Source organism: Gadus chalcogrammus, chromosome 11 (assembly GCF_026213295.1).
Source record: "Gadus chalcogrammus isolate NIFS_2021 chromosome 11, NIFS_Gcha_1.0, whole genome shotgun sequence".
Lineage (NCBI taxonomy): Eukaryota > Metazoa > Chordata > Actinopteri > Gadiformes > Gadidae > Gadus > Gadus chalcogrammus.
This window is the reverse complement of record NC_079422.1, coordinates 7,763,030-7,776,693: the sequence shown is the minus strand read 5'-3', so window position 1 is coordinate 7,776,693 and position 13,664 is coordinate 7,763,030. Positions and strand designations below refer to the sequence as shown.

Genomic DNA, 13,664 nt, shown 5'->3' with positions numbered 1-13,664 from the left:
GCTAGCTAACAGGAACCATGTAGCATGCTAGTGTTAGCCAAGTGAGTACAAACACGATAGCGGTTAAAACACTTTCTAACCATACCAAATATCCTTTACCTTCAAATAGTTACATCCATTCAAATCCATCGCGTTTTTCCATTACTTGTGATATTTTCGTGGTTGCTTTTCTGTTATTACATTTCATTTATTCGAGGAAATCACCGTGTTGTCACTTGTCTTTTGTCTCTTCTTTCAGAAAACCGACAATTCAACATGGCCGCGCGCTCGTATTTTGGGCTGGAAGCCTTCTGCCCGGCCCGCGTACCAGCCAATCAGAGCCCTGCGTTTAAACCTTTCAACGTGTGCTACAAAACTAAACAAAAACAAACTTGTGGACAAATATAAAGGTTTTGTAAAAAAAATACTTTATTATATTAATAGATGCTTACAATATAAAATAAAAAGGTTTGCGATACAAATTAAACAGAACATTTGGAAAGACTCGAAGGAATATATCTGGCCAACTATTTAATAGGACATAGAAAACAATTATTTCAGAAGTCAGGTCAAGAGTTGAATCTGCAAGCGGTAACGTTGCAGAATCTCAAGTCTCTCATGAAGTCTCTCATGACTCTGAAACGTTCTGCACAGCACACACAGTGATATTGCACCCATAACTGATTAAAAAAAATCCAGCAAAACAGAAAATAGATTCCTTGTTTCTCGTCTCCTTTGATGACTATTGGAACTATGGTCAAAGGTGGAAGGGAGGACTTTGGTGGGGGGACAATGACCCTGGAAGAGAAAAAAGAAAATGCATGAACTGTTGTCGCTGTGTGTGCGTGCGTGTGTGTATGTGTGCATGCGTGCGTGTGTGTGCGTGTGTATTTCTGTCTGTCCGTGTACCTAAGTGCGCATGCACGTGTTTGTTTGTATCTTGTGTAGGTCCTTACCACTTGCTAGTAAACTGCTACTGTGTGAGGGTGGCACTGCCAGGGGTTGATCTTGACTTCTACTCAGCTTGGAGCTCTTCCCTCTCAGCACATCTGCTATCTGGAAGTGGAAGATATAGTCAAATATAAATAAGTTAAGCAACAGCAAACAACCATTTAATTTTCTTCAGGCAAGACATTAAAATAAAAATAAAAGAAGGGTTTATTGATATAAGTGGAAAGTGAACATTGCACTAATTTACTTTGACCACTAGATGGAACAACACACATGAAAAGTTAATGGCTTCCATTTCATTACGATGTCTAATTAATAAAGAAACAACCGAACCTCAGACCTTAAAATTATTCTGATGTTGTTAAAGGTGGTGTTTATTTTACCATGAAATCCATGCAAGATTATCTACAGGTGAAGGCTTCCTCTAAAATAACTAAACATCAACCAGAAGAAGAAACATATATTAATAAATTAGAAAAACTACTCCACAGTTGAGTCATTTTACTTTGAGGTTTCACTTTAGTACAAATATAAAATGTCCTATTTTCTTCCAACAGTACTACGATTCACTAATGGCCCCTCCCCCAGCTCACCTTCTTGTTCTTGGCCACCATGACGGGAGTGTCGTTGTGGTTATTCTTGATGCCAGGGTCTGCGCCTTTCTTTAGCAGGAGCCACACGGTGTCCACCTGACCCCGCCCACAGGCGCCGTGCAGAGCCGTGTTCCCACTGTTGGATTGGCCGTTCACGTCGCTGCCACTCTGCCAGGGGGGGATAGAGGGAGGAAACAGATGAAGAGGTGGCGGGGAGCGATGATATACGATAAGGTGTAAAGGGGGTGGACGGACGGACGGACGGACGGACGGACGGACGGACTGACTGACTGACTGACTGACTGACTGACTGACTGACTGACTGACTGACTGACTGACTGACTGACTGACTGACTGACTGACTGACTGACTGACTGACTGACTGACTGACTGACTGACTGACTGACTGACTGACTGACTGACTGACTGACTGACTGACTGACTGACTGACTGACTGACTGACTGACTGACTGACTGACTGACTGACTGACTGACTGACTGACTGACAGACAGACAGACAGACAGACAGACAGACAGACAGACAGACAGACAGACAGACAGACAGACAGACAGACAGACAGACAGACAGACAGACAGACAGACAGACAGACAGACAGACAGACAGACAGACAGACAGACAGATAGATAGATTAATGGATTAATGGATGGATGGATAGATTAATTCATTAATTGGTAGATGGATAGATGGATGAATGAATAAATGGATAAATGAATGAATGAAAAAAAAAAAGGATTCATAGAAAGGTTGATGGATGGAACGAAGGAATAGATCGGTTGTTAGATGGATAGATAGCTATATAGAAACAGAAACAGATAGCAGTCCGGTAAATTACACAATGGTGTTGCATAAAAAATGAAGACTCAATTAAAATTGTTTTCACTGTTTGAAATAAAAAAAAATGTTGCCCAAATCCACCTATCTCTCAGAAACACTTACAGAGCAAGTCAACCCAAAACTCTTTTATTTTGTTTTGAACGTGGTAATATTTCTGATGCGATCATTGATCATATCAGATATATACATATATACATATGAACATTTTAATCTATGCCATTTTATCGCTTTTACTGAAATTATATCCTCATTTAGAGAAAACAGAAGTAAAATCAGTTTGTCCCCAAAACACTACATCCCTCTCTGCTCTAAATGCAGATCTTGTCCTTTAGTAAAGTCAAAGTGCCTTTTCTTAGTAGCAGTTTATTTTGATGTCCGCGTCCGGGTGACGGTTAGGCTTCTAGAAGACTTATAGTATAACGCCTCGGTGTGGGGTGCATTAAATATACAACATTGCTCATTATAACGCTCATACACAATGATGGTACTAAAAATGTTACACCAAGTTGCCCTGGGTCGTAACCATGGGGATAACACGCCACACTCCTTCCCAGAACACATTGGAACACTATTGGATTTTTATAAATTTCAGTGTTCAAATTCCAGCTGAAACAGTGGGTTCAGCTGGAAGTAAAATCACAAAGAAGATTGCATGAACACACGGTACTCATAAGCTTAGAAAGGGAAAGTGAAACTTCTGGAAAGAGAGGAGCTGTGTGTGTCGTAGAACACAGTCTTCTTGCCATGAAACAAAAATAGGCTGACTAGGCTAACAAAACAAGCAGTGCACTCATCGTCACACACACACACAGACACGCACGTACACATGCACATGCACAAACACCAAAACACACACACACATACACACACGCACACATACACAGGCACCATCACGCACCCTCACGCACATACTCATTACCTCTATGAGGAACTGGACTATGTCCACATTATTCCTCTCCACCGCGTACATGAGAGGACTTTGACCACTTTTGATGTCCTGTACAGGAACAAAGAGCCATGGGGAAAGTCCCAAGTCAGAGACAGTAAATGGTTCACATGTTATCTTGCAAAACATAGCAGTTGCTGAGTCACTGGTAAACTGCACAGGGGTGACCCACCTTGATATTAATGTCGGCTCCAGCGTCCAGTAGCATTCTGAGCAGGTCCTGATGGCCGCCCTGCACAGCGATGTGGAGAGGGCTCAGTCCTGGAGATGAGGGACGAGATGCAGGTCCCAGGTTAGGAAAATCACAAATCAACAATTCAATCGCATATTCAACTAACAAATATTGATCTAAAACTGGACCAAACCACACAGAAAAATCCCCTTTATGCACTTATAAAAAAGCACAGACACTTGAAAATAGACACACTCACGCACACACAAAGACATGCGCACATACACAGAGACAGCAGTACATGCATGCGTTTCTTTACAATGCTCTTCATGCGATGACAGCATAGGGCTGCACCAGAAGTGTGTATTATTCCCACTTCCTCAAACAGTTAAACCAAGAATCTCCTTCACACTCTGAGTCATGATCACCCTGAGTCAAGTGCCCACATAGAAACTGGTTGCCATTTCAAATTTCTACTGTGAAAGTAGAGGGCATACCGTTGCATGCCCAGACCTGTCACGCTCACAGCCGCAGCCACACGTAGCTTTATTTGATCTGCTGAAAGTGGATGGAGCCGACTCAGATGTAATGGATGATGAAGGACATTTAGGGAGGATGGAGGGAACGCAGGGACGTTTGTGTTATTTTGTCTGACATATTTGTACATCAGCAGTTATTTATGGGAAACTGTTCAAGGGGCTCTAGGTAAGATTTGAAAAGAGAGAGAGAGAGTAGAGAGAACGCATGAGAGCCAAAATGGATTCCCTGAACAAATCGAGCTGGAGATGTCCTGATTGGTCGGAAATTAGCCTTGAGAGGTCTTAAATCTTAATGTTCGCATACTGATGCAGACGTGCAGTCAACCAAATCAGATATTCTCACAGAGCACTTTCAGTCACTTATATCTGATGAATTGCTGTGGCATTTCTAAAAAATGACACTCAAGTGATAGCTCTAAAATCTAACCTACGGCCCCTTTAATGGAGTCCTGATAAATTGTAATGCATTAAAGTAGCGAAGAGAGCACCAGCGTCACTCTGATTGGCTGGGCTGTTATAAAACAACAGACGGCTGCACTCATAATTGGTTATCAATACCGAGTCCAGGCCAGACAGATTTGAAACATTCTTCTTCTCCATGGATCAGCCTGGACCTCTAGACACGCACGATTTCAGTGGGTTCGAGAACTTGCCTTGACAAATATACTCCATCAGCCAATTGGTGAAACAAAACCTGCGACGCCATCACAGTGCTCTGTTCAGAGGGTACTGGTTCTGGTTTAATAGTTGTAAATTAGTATTTTTCTGCAATAACTTCACTTATGGCAGTCTTACCTAATGTAAATGTTATCGTTTGTTACTTTGGGAGATGCCATTATAGTTTACCTAGAAGAAGCCTGCATTTTATGTCTTCAAATATGACAGAGTCCCTGATTGGCCCGTTTATGTCATCAACAGGAAATGGATGTGGGTAGCTAGAGGTCCAGACTGATCCATGTAGCAAAACAGAATGTGATTTCACTTTATCAGGATCGAGCCCAAGCTAACCACAATGCCATACATTGAAAAAATATGATATCGAACTGCCAAAATTCAGATTGGTCAACCTGGTCCCGAAATAGAAATCAAATCTCCTCCAAATCATGTCTCCCGTCATTATGAAACGCACAAGAAAGGCATGCTAAAAATCATGACAGCAGCCAATCATCTATACGATTTCCAACAACAAACAGAGCTTCTCCTGAGGCGGGTCTTGAAGGTACCTTCAAAGGTCGTGGCGTCCACGCAGGACAAGGAGGACGGCTGGGAGAGTACGGCGGAGAGGCAGTCCGCCCGGCCGTATTCACAGCAGAGGTGCAGCGCTGTCCGGCCGTGGCGGTCCAGGGAGGCGGGGTCGGCTCCGGCCCTCAGCAGGCCCTCGACCAGACCCTCATGCTGGGTGATCACGGCCAGGTGAAGGGGCGTCTAGGCAAGGTGGGTAGGGACACAGGGAGGACAGGTGTGAGTGAGAGAAAATAAACAATGTCTGGCACTGCTGAAAGAAGGCCCGCTGGTAAAGGTCGGTGTACATCTAGCAGTAACTGATTTGGCAAAAACCTGTTACAAAACATGACATCTGTCTGCCGGGTTTTCCTTCTCCACATTGCACCGAGGAGGAAATGATCAGGTTTCTTGTAAATGAGCCCATTCGTATCCAATGGGTTTTATTGGTCAGAGATGGGGACACAGATAACAAGGCAACTCAACATACCAGTCTGTTTGTCATGTGACTATTACAAAATAAAGTAATGCATGGATGGTGCAGGCGTGGGAGAAATCACACGTCACAGATGTTGCTGCTGATGTGATGTGTGCATTTTGGTATTACAGCTTGTGGGTGTTAGACCTATCGTGTCTTTCTGAACCTCTTGGAGGGCTTGGATGGGTTAGTAGATTGTTTGTTAACGCTTCTCTTAAGGGTAGCTCTCATACTCAGCAGGGTGATCTAATCTGGTGTTTTATGATGTCCCACGCCTTGCTACATCAAACTGAGGTATAGGTGAAGTTTGATTTTTCGCATGAAATGTCAATCTTACACACTACAAACTACTCACAATGACATACATGCAGACTGTCTGGCACATACAGGCACACAAGTGTGCGCGGGCGCACACAGCTAGAGAAGCATGCACAAGCACGCACATGCACACACAAATGCCCAAGCACACTTAGTCTGATTGTCAAACATTTCAATAATAGCCTTATATAGCCTTTTATAAAATTGCCCAAATACATAAACCCCCATATTGATCAAATTGACTACCCTAGCGCGGCGCCAAGACATTAAATATACTCTAATGTCACTGTGTTATGGATAATTGACTTGTTAGGGTTAGATATACAGGTCACAATTAGTCATTTCTTTGAAAAACGTTTTTAGAAACCTTTTATAAAACACTGGTCACTTTTGCAGTTTCGCTTTCAACAATGCTATTATTAGATGGTGTGATTTATGATTTGAGTGCATGTCGATACGCATGCCTGTGTGTGTGTGTGTGTGTGTGTGTGTGTGTGTGTGTGTGTGTGTGTGTGTGTGTGTGTGTGTGTGTGTGTGTGTGTGTGTGTGTGTGTGTGTGTGTGTGTGTGTGTATATGTTTGTGTGAGTGTGTGTGTGTGTGTTCCAGTAAAGAGCACATTCAGAGGGAAAAAAAATTGGTGGAATTCCTGTAGTGTGTCAATGCCTTCGTTCCTCCCTGTTTCCCTGAATTCTGTTGACTCACAACGAACACACAAAGACACTTGCACACACAGACACAGACACATACACAAACACAAACACACACTGTTTTTCATCTGTTCTCCATTCTTGTACTTTGAACTTCCGTTACTAAACATTAGCTGCTGTGTAACTGTGGACAGAAAGCCTTCTATAAATAGCTAAGAAGAAGAAGTAGACCCCACACAGTCACACACCTGACACATTGACAGTTGTCATCTAAACTGTTGTTAATGTTGTGACTGATCAATATAAATCGACCATGTTAAAATGAGGGTGAGTTAGAGGACCAATCTGGAGACGCTTGAAGGAGGAGAAGCGGTTGGCTGTGGGGTGGTATGGGAGCCAGAGAGGAAGAGACGGCACTGGGAGGGGAGGCCAGGGAAAACACAGGATAAGGAAGGGAAAACCCCGTCTCTTTCCCCCGCCACCGCCTGGCTCACTCTCTACGCACTCTTGTGAGGCAAACACACAGACAGCCGACAGCAGGCGCTCAGAGAGGAGGGGAGGGGAGGGGAGGCGAGGGGTTGAGAGGAGAGGAGGGCAGGGGAGGACGGGAGAGGGGCTGAGAGAGAAAGGTAGGATATTGAAGGAGGGGGTGGGAGGAGAGGGCCGAGGAGAGAAGAGGTGGGGTGAGGAAATGAGAAGAAGAGACAGCAAAGCAGAGGGGTTAAGAGGAGGAGGGACGAGAGTATAGGCGGTGAGGAAGGGAGCGAGAGAGAGAGATTGAGAGAGTGCAAAACATATTGAGAGAGAGAGCTCAAACGAGAGAGATTGCGAGAGAGATTGCGAGAGAGAGAGGGATCAGGAGAGAAAGAGATCCTGAGAGAGGGAGAGAGATTTCGGAGAGGGAGAGAAAGAGAGAGAGAATGAAAAATGTAGATAGCGTGCGAAAGAGAGAGAGAGCGAGAGAGTGCAAGAGAGATTGAGAGAGAGAGATCCGGAGAGAGAGAACAAGAGAGAGAGAGCGAGAGAGAGAGAGAGAGAGAGAGAGAGAGCGAGAGAGAGCGAGAGAGAGAGAGAGAGAGAGAGAGAGAGAGAGAGAGAGAGAGAGAGAGAGAGAGAGAGAGAGAGAGAGAGAGAAATGGAGAAAGCCAAGCAGGGGAAAGCCCCAGTGAACCACCCTATCAACCTCAGTATGAGGTAAGCCAAACAGCCCTGAGCGAAAAAGTCATGTGACTTCTCGGAAGACAGATAGTGAAGCATACACAAGCACATGCATACATCACACACAATCACCACATATAAAAACCAACAACCCCACACCCACGTATATACACACACACACACACACACACACACACACACACACACACACACACACACACACACACACACACACACACACACACACACACACACACACACACACACTAAAAAGTTGTTTTATTAGTACTGCAACCATTTTTCATTGAGGGCTGTTTCTAACAGGTAATTTGAAAACAACATCACCAACCGAAAACAACCGAGTCATATAGTCATTTTGGCATCTTTATATTGCCATGTCAATATAAAGTTGAAAAACGTCATTGTGAGAGTATGATTTATTTAACATTATTCTTCCACCCTGTTCCAGTGGATCGGTTCCAGAGGCCCAAACAGGCCCTGACATCTGAAAGTTCAGTTGTTCAGTACTGAAAAGAATGCACACATCTCAAAATTGGGGCAGTTAGGGAAATTGGCTCTCGCAGTGGTTTCATCGGGTTGGGTACCCTATGTTTCTCCATTAAATATTTAGGACTGTATTTGTTGTTCTGACCCAGGCGACACTATCTGTTCATTAAAATGACATGGGTAGGCACTTTTTTTTATTGATCCCCCCTATCAAAAACGTGTAATGTATGCATAATTGGCCATTTGTGTGAGAGAGAGTGTGTGTGTGTGTGTGTGTGTGTGTGTGTGTGTGTGTGTGTGTGTGTGTGTGTGTGTGTGTGTGTGTGTGTGTGTGTGTGTGTGTGTGTGTGTGTGTGTGTGTGTGTGTCTGAATGTGTGTCTCTGTATATGTTTGCATTTGTACATATAAGCATATTTTTATATATGTATATGTTAATTTGTTGTGCATTTGTGTGGGAGTCTGTACATGCACATATGCATATGCATTGTGCCGTGCGTGCATGCATAAGTGTGTGTTCGTATGAAAACTGCATGCACAATGCATTTGCATGTGCATTTGTGTGTGTGATTATGCGTGTGTGTATGTGATGTATGTGCGCACATGGGCACTGTGACATTTGCATACAGACTATAACAGGATATCATGAGGCCGTCCGTGTCAAGGAGAAGCAGCAGGCAGCTTTTGGCAAAGACGTCACTTCTTGTAAGTGAGCGTGCTGTGTTGCTCTGCAGCGTGTGAAACCTCAACCCTGAGAACACTCAGGCTCTGCAGGGCTCGGGTAGCTTTTGGGAGAAAACAGCAGAGAACGTGAGAGAGAGAGAGAGAGAGAGAGACAGAGAGAGAGAGATAAGGTCTGGCTGTAGAAGCAGGAAGGGAGGCAGTGGAGATGATGGGGGGGGGTGGAGTATAGAAAAGTACAGAGCACGTAAAAAACAACGAGCAAGTCAAGAGGCAAAATCATCCTCGCAGTGCAGGCTCAGGGTCAATGCTTTGGACTGGCCTCAGAAATTCCTCCTCAAGACTCATGGCACATTCCAGCATGATTGTGGAAAACCAGAATAACTGTCACCTGATGATGCCAAACTTGCATTCAACATCACACCAGTGATGTATGTGGCTGTTAGACAATATAGCTAACACAGGAAGAAAAACAAGAATGGGAGGGGATTTTTCTTCATCATTCACATCAGATATCACAGGTGTCATGAACTGTGTGAGGTCAATCAGGAAACTACAAACAAGAAGTTCCTCTTTCGTTCGATTCCCAGTTATCTAACAGACACACGCGGGGAATGTGCACGACAGACAGTTGGAGGAGCCAAAGAAAAAAAAGGTGTAGGCATGACGATATTTAGAGAACATTTGAAAACAACAAACACTTTTAAAGATAGGATGGTGAAATATGCTGTGATTTCTAAGATGGTGCAGCAAGCAGCAGCTGAAGTCGGCAGTCCTCAGTTTGATATTTAAACTGGAGGTAAAACAGTTGAACAGCTACAGTGCACATTAATCACTTTAACAGTTGAGTTGGGTTCAGCAGTTCAACCAGTTTAGTTTTAGGAAAAATTGATTTAAATCAGGTAAGGTGGAAGGAATTGGTAATTCTTATGGACAGCTGGATGTCCTGCCACCTCATCACTGACATCACTGACTAAAACAGGTGAAGTGATGTAGGCCAAGGTTACATGTAGCCAAGACTGTCTGATCCAAACCACGAGCTTTTCATACGGTTCATCTACGTCACGTTTTCTGGAACGCCGCCATTTGCACGACCGATCTCGCCTAGTATGGCCGCCCACACCGCTCATCTGAATGTTAGAGAGAGAGAGATATCTGGCTCCGATCCTTATTTGTTACCCCCAGTTTTTTTAGTCCATTAGTATCGGCCTCACACTTGCCTCAAATCAATTTTCATGACATATAGGCCTATATTTATTTAGTCCACAACCCCTCCCCATACAGTGGAGATATCTTGAAAGCGTTCAAGAGAACTGATGCCTACCAATATGCTGTGGCTGGATGGGTGAAGGACGCTAAAGTAGTGCACTTGGCCACCAATAATCTTTATCTGATAATCTTTATCTGATAAAGTTAAGTACTATATATTTGTGACTTCTTGTGAACAGTTTGTGGTGGGTTACTATCATTGATCGTTGAAATCAGTCATCAAATCATAGACGATAATTTCGCCGGGGATGCTTGGGACGAGTTTTCTTCAAGATTCATTTTGTACTGACAACAAAACCCGATTTGAATTATTATGGATTATTTTGGACAATGAATGAGGTATTAATACCAATACTCTTTGGCTGGGACGTTGTCAACATTGGGTATATGGAGCAGAACATAGTGGGTCATATGTAAACGTTTTTTGTATGCATTTTATTCATTAGTAAGCTACATGGATATGCCATCTTTCAGAACCTTTCATTACCTGCACTAAAGAGAATAAAAGAGCGCATCCTCATTGTTTGATTGTGGTCATAGGTGTTGTTGTTGGTGCTGAGTACCACTGAAATCAGTGGGTCAGTGAGTGGGATCGGTCGTCAAGATGCCGTGCAAAGCTACAGTGACGTCACGTGAACCAAACGAATACAAGCAAATCAGCTTCAACTGCCTCAACCAATCAGCATCAGCTGCCTCAACCAAACAGCTTCAAGTGCTCATCCGACCTCACGTTAAGGTTTCGCTGGGTCGAACCGAACGGGCCGGAGAAAAAAAGCTGCCTTACCTGTCTGAGGTGGTTATAGATGTTAAGGTGTTTGCGAGCGGCCTTCATGATGAAGATAAGCTTGTGGACAACAGCCTCTTCCCCCTGCGCCACCGCTATGTGGAGAGGCCTGAAAATGACACACACATAAACATACATTTATTTAATTTAGTAAACATATTTTAATAATGTGTTCTCAAATAAAAATGGAAGTTCCTCTATTAATATATGTCATCAAAAAGCTAAAATAATGAGTGTGTGTGGGCACGTGTGTGTGGGTGGCTGTGTGTTTAACCCTGTCAAAGGCAATAGCTTGCCTGCATGTGCATGCATTTGTGTTCATATATGCATGTATGTGTGTGTGTGTGTGTGTGTGTGTGTGTGTGTGTGTGTGTGTGTGTGTGTGTGTGTGTGTGTGTGTGTGTGTGTGTGTGTGTGTGTGTGTGTGTGTGTGTGTGTGTTTGTGTGTGTGTGTTTTGGGTGTGTCTTGAACCCTGTTAATGGCAAATGCTTCCAGTAAGAGCCCGTCTTCTACTTCCTGTTGGCAATGGCCACATTCGCTTTCTCTCTCTCGCGCGTCTTGCCGTACAATATGCTAACCATCTCTGCATCGAACGCTACGGTTACTGAGGGGGTTTCTAAGGTAGCAACAGACGATTTAAAAAAGAAAAAAATGAAATGCAGGAAGCAGCAGTTTCTTAAGAATAACAATTACCCTAATTTACGATTTCAGGTCAGGGAAAAAAAGGTTACTTCCTCTCAATGAGCACCAATGAAGTTGAACTCATCAAATGCTTTGCTTATGCAAACCATTTCTACATAATCAATACATATAGTACTGACAATATAGTATGTTTGACAGGCCTCTGGTTCAGGTAGCCAGTGCTCCACTACACACCATCACTCCCCTCATCGAATAGAAAATATACTCAATAAAATGGTGTATGTTGCGCGGAGATCCCCATGCCTGTCTGTCTGTGTCTGTCTTTGCCTGTCTGTCTGACGGTTTAAGAGAGATTTATCTAGCATAGGGGACAGCAGAAAATATCCTCCTGAACTTGACCCGGAGCTCATCAAGATAATGCCCTCTCTCTGTGATCTTCATGACGCAGGTCCGGCAAAAAGGCTAAATATATATATATGTGTGTGCGTATGTGTGCCGGATGTTGGGAGGTTTCTCCGGTAATAGATTAAACGTGCGGTACAGTCGAGTTGTACTTAAGCCACGGTGAAAAGCAGAACTAGCTAGGTTTCGTCAGCTGCTGGCTGTTCCTGTAATTGAGCTTCCATGAACCACTATAACCAGTATTGTCTGCTATTATTCCATGTATTAGTAGAGCCTTGTCCAACTGCCTTTACAGTTGCACCATTTTGGAGCCACAGTCAAGAAGACTGTGTTGGTTTCGTTTGTCTTGAGGAGGAACGAATGAGGGCAATTTGAAATTCTATTGATATTATATGCATGTATTTAGTCCAAAACATGTGTAAGTGTTTAACTGAATCAATGACTGGAGGAATGAGTGGCAGTCCGACTGACTGACTGATTGACTGGCTGAGTGATAAACTGAATGATTGACGGGCTGTTGGCCTAGTGACTAATTCGCTGACTGACTGATTGACTGACCGATGGACTGAATAACTAACTGACAGGCTGACTGGCTGGAATAACTGACTGGCCGGCTGACATACAAACTGACTGAATAACTGACTGATATTATCTAAGTGACAAACTGACAAGCTGAATGACTGAGCAGCTGACAGGAGCTGACTGTCAGATGGTTGAAATGCATCAGACATCCAAGGGACTAAATTATATCACAGTGAGATCTTAAAGTAAGAGCTTGACCATTTATTTTTTTCTAAGAAAAACAGAAAGAAGATGGAAGAAGTAGAGAGAGAAATGTCTGTTATCTATTAGAAAAATGAAGGTTATTTCTAAAGCAGTTTTATGATCAACTGTCAATCATTCTCAATTTGTTTGCGTGCTTTCATTCCTGTGTGTGTGTGTGTGTGTGTGTGTGTGTGTGTGTGTGTGTGTGTGTGTGTGTGTGTGTGTTTCTTCTTCTTTTTCCAAGTAAAAGCAACATTTTGAATTTCTCTCTTGGTCTATGAACATGAAACTGTTTCTGGTTCCTGGAAGAAGAACTCAGCCCTCTTGGGAGTATAGCACTCTGTGGAGTTCTCATTGTACTCTACTCAGTAATTGCACAACATTAAAAGAGAGAGAGAGAGAGAGAGAGAGAGAGAGAGAGAGAGAGAGAGAGAGAGAGAGAGAGAGAGAGAGAGAGAGAGAGAGAGAGAGAGAAAGGGAAAAACAATGTCCCAAATCACCATTGAAATGTAACTAGATCCATTGTACCAGAAACATGAAGGTCAAAGGGCAATTACGAACCACAAACAATCGAATCCCTATAGAGAAAAGTGTGTACCAACACTGTCATAGATGTAATTTACACTCGGGATGCTGGGGACACATCCAAACTACTTTTTGAAATGGCAGATTTCGTCCCCATCACTTTTTAAAAGCATCATTTGTTAAAAATGTGGGGTTGGAGATTAAAACTGACCACTCCCACCCTCCCTTTCC

General features: G+C 43.4%; 1 protein-coding gene across 2 annotated transcripts in view; it reads right to left on the bottom strand.

Moving 5' to 3' along the window:
* The window catches only part of ddx61 (DEAD (Asp-Glu-Ala-Asp) box helicase 61), a 29,586-nt gene that overhangs the window by 8,905 nt on the left and 7,017 nt on the right, over positions 1-13,664 (bottom strand). The window contains exons 3-9 of one of the 2 annotated variants that reach the window (XR_008896887.1): positions 11,099-11,207; positions 5,260-5,461; positions 3,498-3,586; positions 3,299-3,376; positions 1,524-1,691; positions 936-1,035; positions 100-777 (exon numbers count right to left, since the gene is read on the bottom strand). The gene's annotated coding sequence lies outside the window, so the exon portion shown is untranslated. Of the gene's footprint in view, positions 1-99; positions 778-935; positions 1,036-1,523; positions 1,692-3,298; positions 3,377-3,497; positions 3,587-5,259; positions 5,462-11,098; positions 11,208-13,664 lie in introns of those variants that run through there. The other variant, XM_056601471.1, reaches the window with a different exon arrangement.